Consider the following 14,053-nt stretch of genomic DNA (forward strand, 5'->3'; position numbering starts at 1 on the left):
AAAAGTGGCTTTTTAAGTTTATTTTTCTTGACTGCCATTTTAATTGTGTGATGTCTGCTTTTTTGAAATATTTTATTGGTGTTTGGAGAATGTTTAATAGTTTTTATGAGTTTTTAATTGTTGGATGTTATTCTGTTAATAGTTGTTGTGAAACATTTATTCTGCTTATTAGTATAGTTTTACAATTATTTCTGTGTGGGGATCTATAGCTGCTTGCTAGTTCTGTTTTCCTAATAAGAGGTGTATTGGTTTTTAGGACCTGATTTAATATTTGTGGTGTTGCCTTTTCATAGATAGGGTTGCTCCTGTTTGAGTGTATTCCATAATACAGGTGTAACTGTGTGCGGATTAGTTTATGTGCATTACTACAGATCCTGGGAGTATGTTAGGTCGGTTCTGTGTCTGTTACCGAGATGAGATATTTTACTAGCATGTAAGTGTTTGTATCGGTCTTATTTGTTGTGTTTTCTCAAGAGGACATGCATTGGTGGTAAACTGCTATCTTTTCATAAGTAGGGCTATTGAGCCTGGAAGTAGAAGGAGTTTGAGTTACTGTTACTGAGATGTCACCAGAATATCTTTTTTGTAGGGTGAGTTGTATGGGGAATGTCATAATTCTGCTTTACATCCATTATTGTGGGTCAGGGGGGTTCCCGTGGATACAAACTGTACTTTTACATCTAGCCCCGTGACGATCATGGGTCAGTGTGCCATGCATGTTAGAACCTATGGTGAGTTGAGTCACATTCACATTATAAATGTCATAATTAAATGATAAGTGTGCACTAAAATCCAACCCCCTCCATAACCCCGCCCCCATATGACTAAAGCCCCGCCCCTGCCCCGCCCTGCCGGGCCATGGAAAAATGGTCTTGCTTGAAGCCGGTCCCTGGTGCAAAAAAGGTTGGGGTCCACTGCACTAAGGGATAGATTTTCTAATTTTGCGCACCAGGCGCGAACAAAAGTACGCTGGATTTTATAAGATACGCGTGTAGCCGCGCGTATCTTATAAAATCCGGGGTCGGCGCGCTCAAGGGGGTGCACATTTGTGCAACCTGCGCGCGCCGAGTCCAGCGCGCACTGCCTGTTCCCTCCGAGGCCGTTCCAATTTCGGAGCGGCCTCGGAGGGATCTTTCCTTCGCCCTCCCCCCACCTCCCCCTCCCTTCCCCTACCTAACCCACCCCCCGGCCCTTTCTAACCCCCCCCCCTTACCTTTGTTGCACGATTTACGCCTGCTAAAAGCAGACGTAAATCTGCGTGGCTGTCTATAAAGAAGGATGTCCAAGTGTAGGTGGGATCACGCCCTATGGGGCGGATTTTCAGAGCCCTGCTCGCGTAAATCCGCCCAAAACCGGGCGGATTTACGCGAGCAGGGCCCTGCGCGCCGGTGAGCCTATTTTACATAGGCTCACCGGCGCGCGCAGAACCCCGGGACTCGCGTAAGTCCCGGGGTTTTCGGAGTGGGCGTGTCGGGAGGCGTGTCGGGGGCGGGGCCGGATCGCGCGGCGTTTCGGGGGCGTGCCGGCAGCGTTTTGGGGGCGGGTACGGGGGCGTGGCTACGGCCCGGGGCGGTCCGGGGGCGTGGCCGCGCCCTCCATACCCGCCCCCAGGTGGCGGCCCGGCGCGCAGGAGTCCCGTTCGCGCGCGGGGATTTAGGGAGGCGTAAATCCCCCGACAAAGGTAGGATGGGGGTTTAGACAGGGCCGGGCGGGTGGGTTAGGTAGGGGAAGGTGAGGGGAGGGCAAAGGAAAGTTCCCTTCTAGGCCGCTCCGATTTCGGAGCGGCCTAGGAGGGAACGGGGGTAGGCTGCGTGGCTCGGCGCGCGCAGGCTATACGAAATCGATAGCCTTGCGCGCGCCGATCCAGGATTTTAGCCGATACGCGCGACTACGCGCATATCTACTAAAATCCAGCGTACTTTTGTTTGCGCCTGGAGCGCAAACAAAAGTAGGCTATTCGCGCTTGTCTTAAAATCTACCCCTATATGCGCTAGGCAAAAACCTCCTGCCGGCCGTCCTTGGGGCCTTCTCCAGCCATTACTGGTCCCCGACGATCCATGGACGCACATTGCAACCGACTTCATCGTTGACTTACCATTATCCGAGGGGAACAATACTATATGGGTAACTGTGGAATGTTTTTCTAGAATGGCACACTTCGTGGCTCTTCCTGGAGTACCATCTGCCCCAGAACTTGCCAAACTATTCATACAACATATCTTCTGCCTTCATGGTATGCCTAAGCACATCATGTCGGACCGTGGGGTTCAGTTCACCGCCCAGTTCTGGAGGGCACTGTGTCGTAAATTTGACATCGCATTAGATTTGACTTAGGCATATCACCCCCAATCTAATGGACAAACGGAGAGAATGAACAGAACCCTCAAGCAGTTCATCCGTGCCTATGTCAACTCCAAGCAGAATGACTGGGCGGAGTTACTACCATGGGCAGAATATGCCTTGAACTCACATCCGGCATCTGCTACAGCAGTGGTCCCCAACCTTTTTTGCACCAGGGACCGGCTTCAAGCAAGACCATTTTTCCATGGCCCGGCAAGGCAGGGTGGGGGGTGGGGCAGGGGCGGGGCTATGGATGGGGTTGGATTTTAGTGCATACTTATCATTTAATTATGACATTTATAATGTGAATGTGACTCAGCTCACCATAGGCTCAGAATGTCCATTCTCTCTCACACATACACTGTCACATACATACACATTCATGCTCTTATACCCAACCATTAGCTCTCACTCTCACAGACACTGACACAGTCTCAGGCTGTAAGATACTCTCTCCCCGTCCACCCCCTCCCCCCCCCCCCCACACACACCCTCTTACTCCCCTGGATTTTCTCATACACACTCATGCTCTCACACTCACTGGCTCTCTCACAACCTCAGAACCTCTCTCATTCCTCTGCTGCCACTGTCACTGCTACCGCGTGGCTATTGGGGAGGTGCGGATTGCTGCTACTGGCACTGAAGCCCATTCTGCACATAGAGAAAGTGCTACTCTTGCACATTCCCAAAGATTACATGTGCCAATCAGTAAAAAGTAATTTATTTTTTTTTACATCTGCTGTCTGATCTTAGTTTTCTAATTGGTTGGTCACAGGCTTTTTTTCCCCCACCTTCCCTTTCTTATTTTTTTCCAGTTCCTTTTATATTACCTTTTTTTCTATTTCTGTTCTCTCCATCTGTCTTCTTCCCTCAAACACACAGTCAGGTTCTCATTCTCACATGCTTTCTCTCTCTCTTTCTCTCTCTCTCTTTCTCTCACTCACACACACACACACAGGCTCTCACATGCTCTCTCATACAATCATTCATACACACAGTCTCTCACTGGCACATGCTGTCTGAGTCTCACACATACAGGCTCTCTCTCACTCCCACATGCTGTCTTGCTCAAGCCCAGGCTCTCACTGTCACAGGCTCTCTCTCATACAATCATTCACACACACAGGCTCTCACTGGCACATGCTGAGTCTCACACACACAGGCTCTCTCTCACTCCCACATGCTGTCTTGCTCAAGCACAGGCTCTCACTCTCACATGCTGTCTCTCTCACACATACAGAGGCTCTCACATGCTCTCTGCAAACATTCAGGTCCTCACTCCCACACACAGTCTCTTAACTCACTCCCACACACAATATCTAAACTCATCTCATACACGCACACACACACACTCTACAAACCCTCAGCCTCTCTCTCACCTCTGGGCCTCCTCTTCACGGGCCGCTGCAGGATGGGCTCTGCAGCGGCCCTGGTCTTCTCGGGCCGTGCTGCTCCTCTTCACGCGGCTGAAGCTGCTCCTCCTTCCTGCCTGCGCGGCTCCGGCAACATAGTTAACCGCTCAGCCGCGACGCGCTAATTTGTTTTTCGGGTCGTGGGTTTGGAGGTGGCGGGTCTCAAGCCTCGCCCCGCCTCCCCGCAGCAGCGGCAGCCAATGAATGGCAGCCGGGGAGAGCAGCGCCGCGGACCAGCAAAAAGCCCCCAACGGCCTGGTACTGGTCCGCGGACCGGTGGTTGGGGACCCCTGTGCTACAGGATCCACTCCTTTTCAAATTGTTTATGGCCATCAGCCACTTCCACCACGTCCTATACCATTGTCTGGCACGTCACCAGTAGCCCAAGCTACCTCTGATGAGATTCATCAACTCTTGGCTCAAACCAAGGATCTTCTTCAAAAGGCAGGACAACGGGCCAAAAGATACTATGATGCTCACCATCAAGCAGCTCCTCAATTTAAGCCAGGAGCAAGGTATGGCTCAGTACCAAATACATTCGGCTCAAGCTGCCCTCAGTGAGATTTGCTTCAGGATACATTGGACCCTTCACTGTCCTTCGCCGCCTAGGATCTCTAACTTACAGCTTGAAATTACCTCCCTCGTTGAAAATACACAACGCTTTCCACGTTTCACTCCTGAAACCACTCATCCTCTCTGAGTTCTCCGAGAAGACTCCTGACCCACAACCTGTGAATGCTGAACAAGACATTGCGTACAAGGTGGACGACATCCTAGATGTTCGTAAAAGAGGAAAGCATTGGAGTACCTCATTTCTTGGGAGGGATAAGGACCAGAGGAGAACAGCTGGGAACCTGTCATCAACATTTTGGATAAAGACATGATACACCTGTTCCATCGTACTCATCCTCGGAAGCCGACCCCCCCCGGGAAGGGCCCTAAGAAGGGGGTACTGTTGTGCAGACAGCTGCGACCTTTGCCGCTCACCTCTTTGCTACTCACAGTTCCTAGTCTGGGGAGAATGGCCGCCTCTGCCTCACCACGCCGACCTCTATGGTGTTCCCGGGACAGCATTGGCGCTTCTGGCAGCCATCTTTCTTCTGGGGTTACCTAAGGCGCATGCGTGCCTGCCCCCGTTTTGACCATGTCATGGCGGGAACCTCAGGGGTGTCCCCACCGCATGACATCATCCGCTCACAATACTTAAACCCAGCTGACCTTCCAAGCTATGAGTTAGCAAGGATTCCCATCCTGCTTAATTCCGCCATTCTGGGACTTTGCTTCTCTGTTCCTACGCTCCTGGCTGAATGTTCTCGGTACCCTCTCCTCGGGGTCCTTGTTGCACTCAGGGCTATCCACTCCTCAGTGAGCCATTTCCTTTCGCCTCACTTCCACTACCCCGTGAGTCTCTTCGCCGTTCCTTCACCGGACCTACGGTGCTTTCCACTACGGCTACCATGTCTGCTCTGAGTGAGTACTGGATCTGCTCTACATCTCTGCTTCACTCTCTGTGTGGATTCTCTGGTTACCCCGCTCTGTGGACCACTACCGGATCTATATTGTCTTGTGCAGACCTTTACCATCTACCTCCGGCCTACCCTGCATATGGACCACTACCGGATACATTCTGCACATAACGTCTGCAAGGAGAAATATCCTCCGGGTTATCCCGTGCTGCGGACCACTACCGGAGACAGCCTACACTACGCTTCTACAAGAGGAGGTTTCCTCCGGGTTACCCCGCGCTGCGGACCACTACCGGAGAGACCAGCTTGCAGAGCACCAACTCAGGACTGATTCTTTTTTTTTTTTAATTGATAATTTTAAGGTAACAGAATATTGATACAAAACAGTGAGTTATGGCTAATACGGTACAATGAGAAACCATACACAAAATAAACTTTCAAAAAGAATGTATAATACAATATAAGGAACTGCAGAATATCTACTGTCAATGACTGCAATAAACAATAAACTTTATCCTGTTACAAGTAAGTTTTGTCTTTATGTCCAGAACTTCCTCCCCCCCCCCCACATACACACACTAGAGTGATAGGGTATCAGCCATAACGACTAACGACTACTAAGCGCTACTAGGTAGCAATCTGCTGCATTTGCAGGTTATCCATGGTTGCCATTGGGTGTCAAATTTAGACATTTGATTATGTCTCACTGCAGTTAATTTGTTTAAATAACAGACCTTTATCAGTCTCGTCTGCACTTGCCTCAAGGAAGGAGCATCTACCTGTTTCCATTGGTAGGCTATTTCTGCCCGTGCTGCCAAAAGCTTTTGGCGGATAAGATACATAGACGGGTATGCTGGTGATGTTGAAAACAGCAAAACCCATCCATATATCAATTTTTCACATCGTGATCGTCAAGCTTTACGGTCCATAACGTCTGACCCTACTACAATTATAAAACCCGCGGACAAGGGGGGCAGCATAGTCATGTTGGATCGAGATCAATATATCACCAAGTTAAATACTCATCTTTCTGACACTAAATATTACAGCCCTCTTGAAGGAGATCCCACCAAGGAATTGGTCAGTACAATTGAAAGTCTATTGGAAGAAAAAGTGACTCCTTTTCTCACTCGCAAAGAGCGGAACTTTTTATTGGTACAACACCCACGGATTCCCATAATGTATGGGATTCCCAAAGTCCATAAATCCTTAGTTGATCCTCCACTGAGACCTATTGTGTCTAGTAACGGTTCAGTGTTGGAGCCGTTGGCGATTTTTCTGGACAAGTTTTTGAAACCCCATGTTCAAAAAATGAGGTCATATATTAAAGACACCACGGCAGTGCTCAAAATTTTGGAAAATCACACAATATTAAAGGACCCAACAATTTTGGTAACAATGGACGTTGTTTCTTTATACACTAATGTGTCCCATGCCACTGCCTTATTGACCATCGAAGAAACACTTAAGATCAATATGGAAGGTTCCAGGATTCCTTTTTGGTTTATTTTTTAAGTAGCCAAACTAGTCATTCAGAGAAACTATTTTTCTTTCAATGCTCAATTACTTGCAAATCCATGGTATAGCAATGGGGTCATCAGCAGCCCCTTCTATTGCCAACCTAGTCATGGATAGATTAGAAAGACTTCACATTTACAGGTCAAGATGGTTTGATGCGGTCTCTTTGTGGATCCGTTACATTGATGATCTCCTCATTTTTTGGAAACAAGATGTTGTCTCACTACAAACATTTTTTCTTTGGGTTAACACAATTGACAAGGATTTACAATTCACCACACAACATAGTAGCACACACATAGCTTTTTTAGACATTGCCATTTCCATTCAAAATCAGCAACTTCACACATCCATTCACCGCAAACAGACAGAAAGAAATAATCTCCTCAGATATCACAGCTTTCACCCCAGAGCATTTAAACATGGCCTTCCTGTGAGCCAATTCTTTAGGCTCAGACGCCTATGTTCATCAGACGGCGATTTCAAAATTCAAGCCGGCAAACTAGCAGAGAGATTTTTTTCCAGGGGATATCCATTCAGTGCAGTCCACAAAGCTTTCAAGAGAGCATGGTACTCTCCACGGACAGCCTTATTGGAATACAAAATTCAGGCGCCGGTGACCACAGATATCTGTGTGCTTACACACACAGACAAATCCTATTTAATTATGCAGAGCATTAAAAGACACTGGCATGTCCTTCAGTTACATCAGATATTCACTGAACCCCCGATGTTTGCCTACCAGCGAAGTAAAAACCTGAGAGATTTTGTAGTGCACGCGGCCGTCACTCCACACAATACTGGCAGTCTACAAGGAAACCATACCGCCTGTGGCAACTGTGACATGTGCTCCATCACGATGGAGGGATCGTTTTGGCAACACCCCAAAACGAGTCACATATTTTACAAACGATCAGCGACAACCTGCAACTCCACGTTTGTGGTATATCTTATACAGTGCCCCTGCCAATTTGTGTATGTTGGCAGAACTAGCAGAAAAATCAAAACTCGGCTTTTCGAACATCGGAGTCATCTGAACACTTTAAATATGGAGGCGCCCATGGTGACTCATTGTACCTCATCTGGACATACTTTCGATCAACTTCGATGGATCATCCTTGAACAAATTGTACCCAATACTCGTGGAGGTGATATTAATCAAATTCTGAATACACGCGAACAATGGTGGATTTTCACTTTAGCATCTACATCCCCCAATGGCCTTAATGATTCTGTTGAATGGACATCGCTCTTCTAGTCTTTTCATCCGTTTCAAGTTAATTACTTTGACGTCATAATTAATTGGTTCCGCCTACTGCGGTAGGTACATAACCATTGCGCAAAATGGCGGATCCTGCTGCCCGAGAAAAGCTGCAGCCTAGTAGCAGAGCCAAGTGGCAGTGTCTGGGAATCGTAGGTATTAAGCAGTTTGCGATCTGAATTTAAACTGTTGTTTTGCAAGGAATTGATTACCTTGTTCCTGTTATTTTTCAGTATTGGCATTGTGCGGCCCCTGAGGAAGCTTTTGACAGAAACACGAGCCATGTCGGGCCATCGCCAGCGTTCTATATCCCTACTGCATACTCCGCTACGATAAGTGTTTTTCATTGCCTTATATTGTAGTAAACTGACACAAGCTGTCATTACCTTAATGTGCAAACCCTAACAGAGAGACCGATGATTTGAACTTTCTGACGGTGCATTTGAAAAATCATCACCGCACAACCTTGATAGTGGCGTTCGAGGGCATTCACACGGTTAGCCCGCCACAATATATGAGGTCTCACTGTTTACAAAAATACAGGCTACGGCAAGTATTGTCGGTTTACATTGATGGTATTTAGAAATCTGGTATTATAAGATTCCATCACTCGTTTGTACAGATTTGATTTAAAACGGGTGATGTTGCTGAGACATTTAATAGAAAGAAGGCCGGGTCCCTGTTAATACAGACACCGACTACCTCGTAGATCAGCTGTGTTATACCATCCCAGTAATGTTTAATTATAGGACATTCCCACCACATGTGTAGATAGGACCCCTCAGCCCCACACTCTCTCCAGCAGCAGTCTGGTAGGCTTGGGTAAAATCTGTGTAACTTGACAGGGGTGATGTGCCATCGATAAAGCATCTTATTCTGTTATGGCCGCCGAGACTGAGCATTTCCCGATAGATGTGAAACAACGGGACCACTGTGGCGGGGTTATAGTAATGTGAAGATCCTTTTCCCAATGGATATGATCCTTTTCCCAATGATATGTGCTGGGGGATGTGAAAGATCAGCGTTGAAAAAGCATATATCCGAGATATCCACCGTTTAAGTGTCCCTGCTTGGTCACCATAGCCTTCAAACAGTGATTTCCCCCCTGGTTAAATCCGTTTGAACATATTTCTGGGATAGATAGTGCCGCAGTTGGCAATAAAAGTAATGATCCGAGGCAGGTAAATTGTAGTTTTTGCCTGAGCTCTGAAAAATCCATTAACTTACCGCTGTACCAAAGATGCTCTAAGCGAGAACATCCTTGTCTCCCCATCTCACTGCCCTGCTTCTAGAGGCACCAGGCGGAAAATCTGGATTATAAAATATCAGAGTCCTAGGGAAATATTGCCTGTGACCCACCAATAAAGTCTTCCATTGGTCCCTTAATTTCAATGTGAGAGCGACCGAGGGGATGGCTCCCGTGTCTTTCTGTCTGTCCTTACGTGGTAGCCATACTTGGGAGGCAGGTGACATCCCGCGTAGCAGGTCCGTTTCCAACCGCACCCAGCGCTTATTTGTCCCCTGGTTATGCCAATCAATCAATTACCCTGCGCAGTTGGGATGCGACATAATAGCATTGAAGACATGGATCACTCAGACCTAGAAACAATGCAGCCCTGCTCACTGGAGGTGGGCGTCTTATTTTTTTTTTTAATTATATTTTTATTCATTTTCAACCATTACTACAAGTACAATGCACAAATAATCAAAATAAATTTACAAAGCATCAAATTTTAACTTATGAAATATTCCTCATATTTTCACTTAAATGAATGTATAATATTTTAGGCAAAATAAAGTAATCGGGGCTTGCAAAAAGCAGTAAAGGAAATTAATTACATTTGCTATCCTAGCAACTTAGCTGGCTGGCAGTACAGTGGACTCTTTCTACAATGCATCCAACTTATCAGTAATTTCTTACGGGTGGCCTTCCAAAAACTTATGCACATCTGCAGGTTCAAAGAAAACATTTCTATTTTCTTTCTATGTCAATATACATTTGCAGGGATATTTAACAACAAATTTACCACCTCCTCTTTCTACTTCAGATTTCATAAGTATAGATTTCTTCCTCCTCTCTTGCCTAGTTAAGAACATAAGAACATAAGAAATTGCCATGCTGGGTCAGACCAAGGGTCCATCAAGCCCAGCATCCTGTTTCCAACAGAGGCCAAAACCAGGCCACAAGAACGTGGCAATTACCCAAACACTAAGAAGATCCCATGCTACTGATGCAATTAATAGCAGTGGCTATTCCCTAAGTAAAATTGATTAATAGCCATTAATGGATTCTCCTCCAAGAACTTATCCAAACCTTTTTTGAACCCAGCTACACTAACTGCACTAACCACATCCTCTGGCAACAAATTCCAGAGCTTTATTATGCGTTGAGTGAAAAAGAATTTTCTCCGATTAGTCTTAAATGTGCTACTTGCTAACTTCATGGAATGCCCCCTAGTCCTTCTATTATTCAAAAGTGAAAATAACCGATTCACATCTACTCGTTCAAGACCTCTCATGATCTTAAAGACCTCTATCATATCCCCCCTCAGCCGTCTCTTCTCCAAGCTGAACAGCCCTAATCTCTTCAGCCTTTCCTCATAGGGAAGCTGTTCCATCCCCTTTATCATTTGTGGTTGCCCTTCTCTGTACCTTCTCCATCGTAACTATATCTTTTTTGAGATGCGGCGACCAGAATTGTACGCAGTATTCAAGGTGTGGTCTCACCATGGAGCGATACAGAGGCATTATGACATTTTCAGTTCTAATAACCATTCCCTTCCTAATAATTCCTAACATTCCTTTTGCTTTTTTGACTGCCGCAGCACACTGAGCCGACGATTTTAAAGTATTATCCACTATGATGTCTGGATCTTTTTCCTGGGTGGTAGCTCCTAATATGGAACCTAACATCGTGTAACTACAGCAAGGGTTATTTTTCCCTATATGCATCACCTTGCACTTGTCCACATTAAATTTCATCTGCCATTTGGATGCCCAATCTTCAAGTCTTGCAAGGTCCTCCTGCAATGTATCACAATCCGCTTGTGATTTAACTACTCTGAATAATTTTGTATCATCTGCAAATTTGATAACCTCACTCGTCGTATTCCTTTCCAGATCATTTATATATATATTGAAAAGCACCGGTCCAAGTACAGATCCCTGAGGCACTCCACTTTATGCGCAATTTTAATCTATTGCGCATAAAGTGTTTAAACACCAGCTCGCCGTCCGTTATCAAGGTAAATGAGACAAATAATGTTCTTCTCTGTTTAATATCGGTTTCTGAAGGTGGTGGGCATCTTAAACTGAAATAGTTTCCGTTGTCATTTCCGAAAGGTGAGATTAGGCACTGCGATGGGTAGTGTCTGAAACAGGTATCCTAATCTAGGTAGAATATTCATTTTAATAGCGGAAATTCTACCAAGACAGGATAAATCCTTACGTTCCCACTTTTGAAGGGCCACAAGAATTTTCCCCCACAATCCCTCATAATTTATCTTATATACGTCAGCAAGGTTGGGGCCCTATTTTCACTCCGAGGTAATTTTTTTTGTATTTAAACTGTTTTTATTAGGAACCATGGGAAAATCAGTACAAGATTTGGAGCAGTAGACATATCAAATAAATTAGATAACGTGATAATGAGAAACAATGCTTAAATGATGTCAAATCAAATAAAAACGTCAACCACTCCGAGGTATTTTAATGCGGTTTGTACGATTTTAAAAGGAAACTTCTTTTTAATCTGCCGTAGGTGGTCGCCAGGGAGGGTGACATTCAGAAGTTCAGATTCATCCATGTTCAGTTTGTACCCAGAAACCGCACTAAAAAGTTGAAACTCCTCTATCAACGGCCCTAGGGAATGAGTCGACTGGGCTACAGTGAACAAGCTGTCATCCGCAACCATCGTGAGTTTGTAACCATACCTTCCTACAGAGATCCCCTTTATCTCCGCCTCCCCTCGAATTTTCATGCCCAGGGGCTCTAAGTATAGCACGAAGAGTAGGGGTGACAAGGGGCAGCCCTGCCCAGTGCCCCGTTCAATCCCAAAGGATTTTGAATATCCCCCAGTTACCTTAATACAGGCACTAAGGGAGGAGTAAAGCCTCTTTTTTTTTTTCAGAATCATTTTTATTTCCAGGACATACAAGTCAGGACACCAAGGTGAGCAAAACAGCAATAACAATAAACTGTGGGACAACGTCCACCACTCAGGAGCCCAACCTGCACGCCCTTTTCTTCAGTTAGAGCGTAACCACAAACATAACACATCCCCCCTACAAATGTAACCCATACACACACCCACATTCATACCTCACACACCCTTCAGTCCCTAATGAGTCCCCCGCCTCCACTCGGGAGTCAAAGTAATAGAGACCCTACGGCCTCGTAGAGAAAGTGCACCGGTAGTGTCCACAGTGCTACCAGAGAAGGCGAGGGGTGCAGTGTCGCTATTAAGAGTCAGCGCCAGGCTGTTTGACATCCAGTTGCTGTTACACCGGTTTGTATATCCTGGGGTAGTAGAAGGAAGCAGGCAGATCAATAGTCACAATAAGATTTATCATACGGGCGTGAGTGTGCGAGAACGGCAAGTCGAAGGTGCCAGGCGTGAAGTGCAGGACACGTAGCAGGTTCGATCCATGTAGCTAGTATCGTGCGGCAGGCTAGAAGGATGGCGGTGCGCCCAAACCTGTCCATTGCCCCATCTACCGCAACTACGCTTCCCCGTAGCCCGGCCAAAAGAAGACGGTCAGACCTTCGGAGATTAATCCGTAAGCATTGGGCTATGAGTGTGAAGACCCCATCCCAAAATACTTGCAAGGTCGAGCAATTGAAAAGTCTGTGAGCCAGAGTGCCCAAGTCCAAGCCGCATTTAATACACTGAACAGATGGCAAGCAGCCCATTCGGTATCGTCGCACATCAACACAGATAAGATGGTGTAAGATGCAAAATTGTAGCTCATGGAGGGTAACATCTGGTATTGCTTTATACAGTGATTTAAAACAAGTGAGGATAGTTGAAACCGAGAGTTCCTCCCCCCAAGCTTCAGTCCAATACCGCACCACTGAGCGGACATGATTGGGTTCCCTATATTCCTTGCCCATTGTACTCCATCCTTTGATTCAGTTCTGTCTGAGAGCAACATCAAAAATCCGTTGGGCACAGGTCGATTCCAGACGAATCCGGAGTCCACTGAATGGAATGAAGGTAGTGGCGAGCCTGGAGATAGGCAAAGAAATGCCGGTGGGGGATCACATAGTCCCGTTGCAGAGAGGCAAAATCCACCACTGTGGGCGAGTCACGTTGGTAAGAGTGAAAAAGGAATGGCAGTCTTCTTTGCAACCAGTCATCAAACATGACTCGGTAGGAGGAAGTGACGTCACTTCCCCATGTAAGCAGCACTCCGGTACTGCTCCTCGAGCTTCTGGGCTATTTAGCTTTTTTTCCCCGTTTCCAACGCTGGTCGAGCGCGCCAACGACTCCTGACCTCTTTCTCATTAAGCTGGGAATGACCTCGAAGAAGAAAACCCTCGATTTAAAGAAATTCTCCTATGCCCGCGGCGACGACGACCCCGATCCGGGAAAGTCCAAAATGGCGGCGGCCGATTCCCTCGCGGTGCAAGAGGAGGAGGCTGAAGAAATCACTGTTGCAGATGACTCCCCCCCCCCTCCAGATCTGAGATGCGGAGGTGGTTTGGTGAACTGAGGCAAGATTTAAAATCCTACAAGCGGGAGATCGCTGATATGTTAGCCGGCATGAAAGAAGAGACAGCGGACTTGGTGCGCCGAGTGGACGAGAATGAATTGCGGTTGGACACCCAGGGCGAGGGCTGGGACGCCATGCGGAAGGAATAGGTGCTGCTCCAACAATCCTACAACTCCCTGGCAGAAAAGATGGAAGACATCGAAAATCGAAGCAGGAGATGTAACCTGAGGATCCGGGGAGTTCCGGAGTCTGAGGACTACCAGGATTGCGTGGAGGTGGTGAGGAGAATCTCTTTATTTTTTCTGACTCAGGACGCAGACGCAGCATCTGAGCCCATTAAAG

Source organism: Rhinatrema bivittatum, chromosome 2 (genome assembly GCF_901001135.1).
Source record: "Rhinatrema bivittatum chromosome 2, aRhiBiv1.1, whole genome shotgun sequence".
NCBI lineage: Eukaryota > Metazoa > Chordata > Amphibia > Gymnophiona > Rhinatrematidae > Rhinatrema > Rhinatrema bivittatum.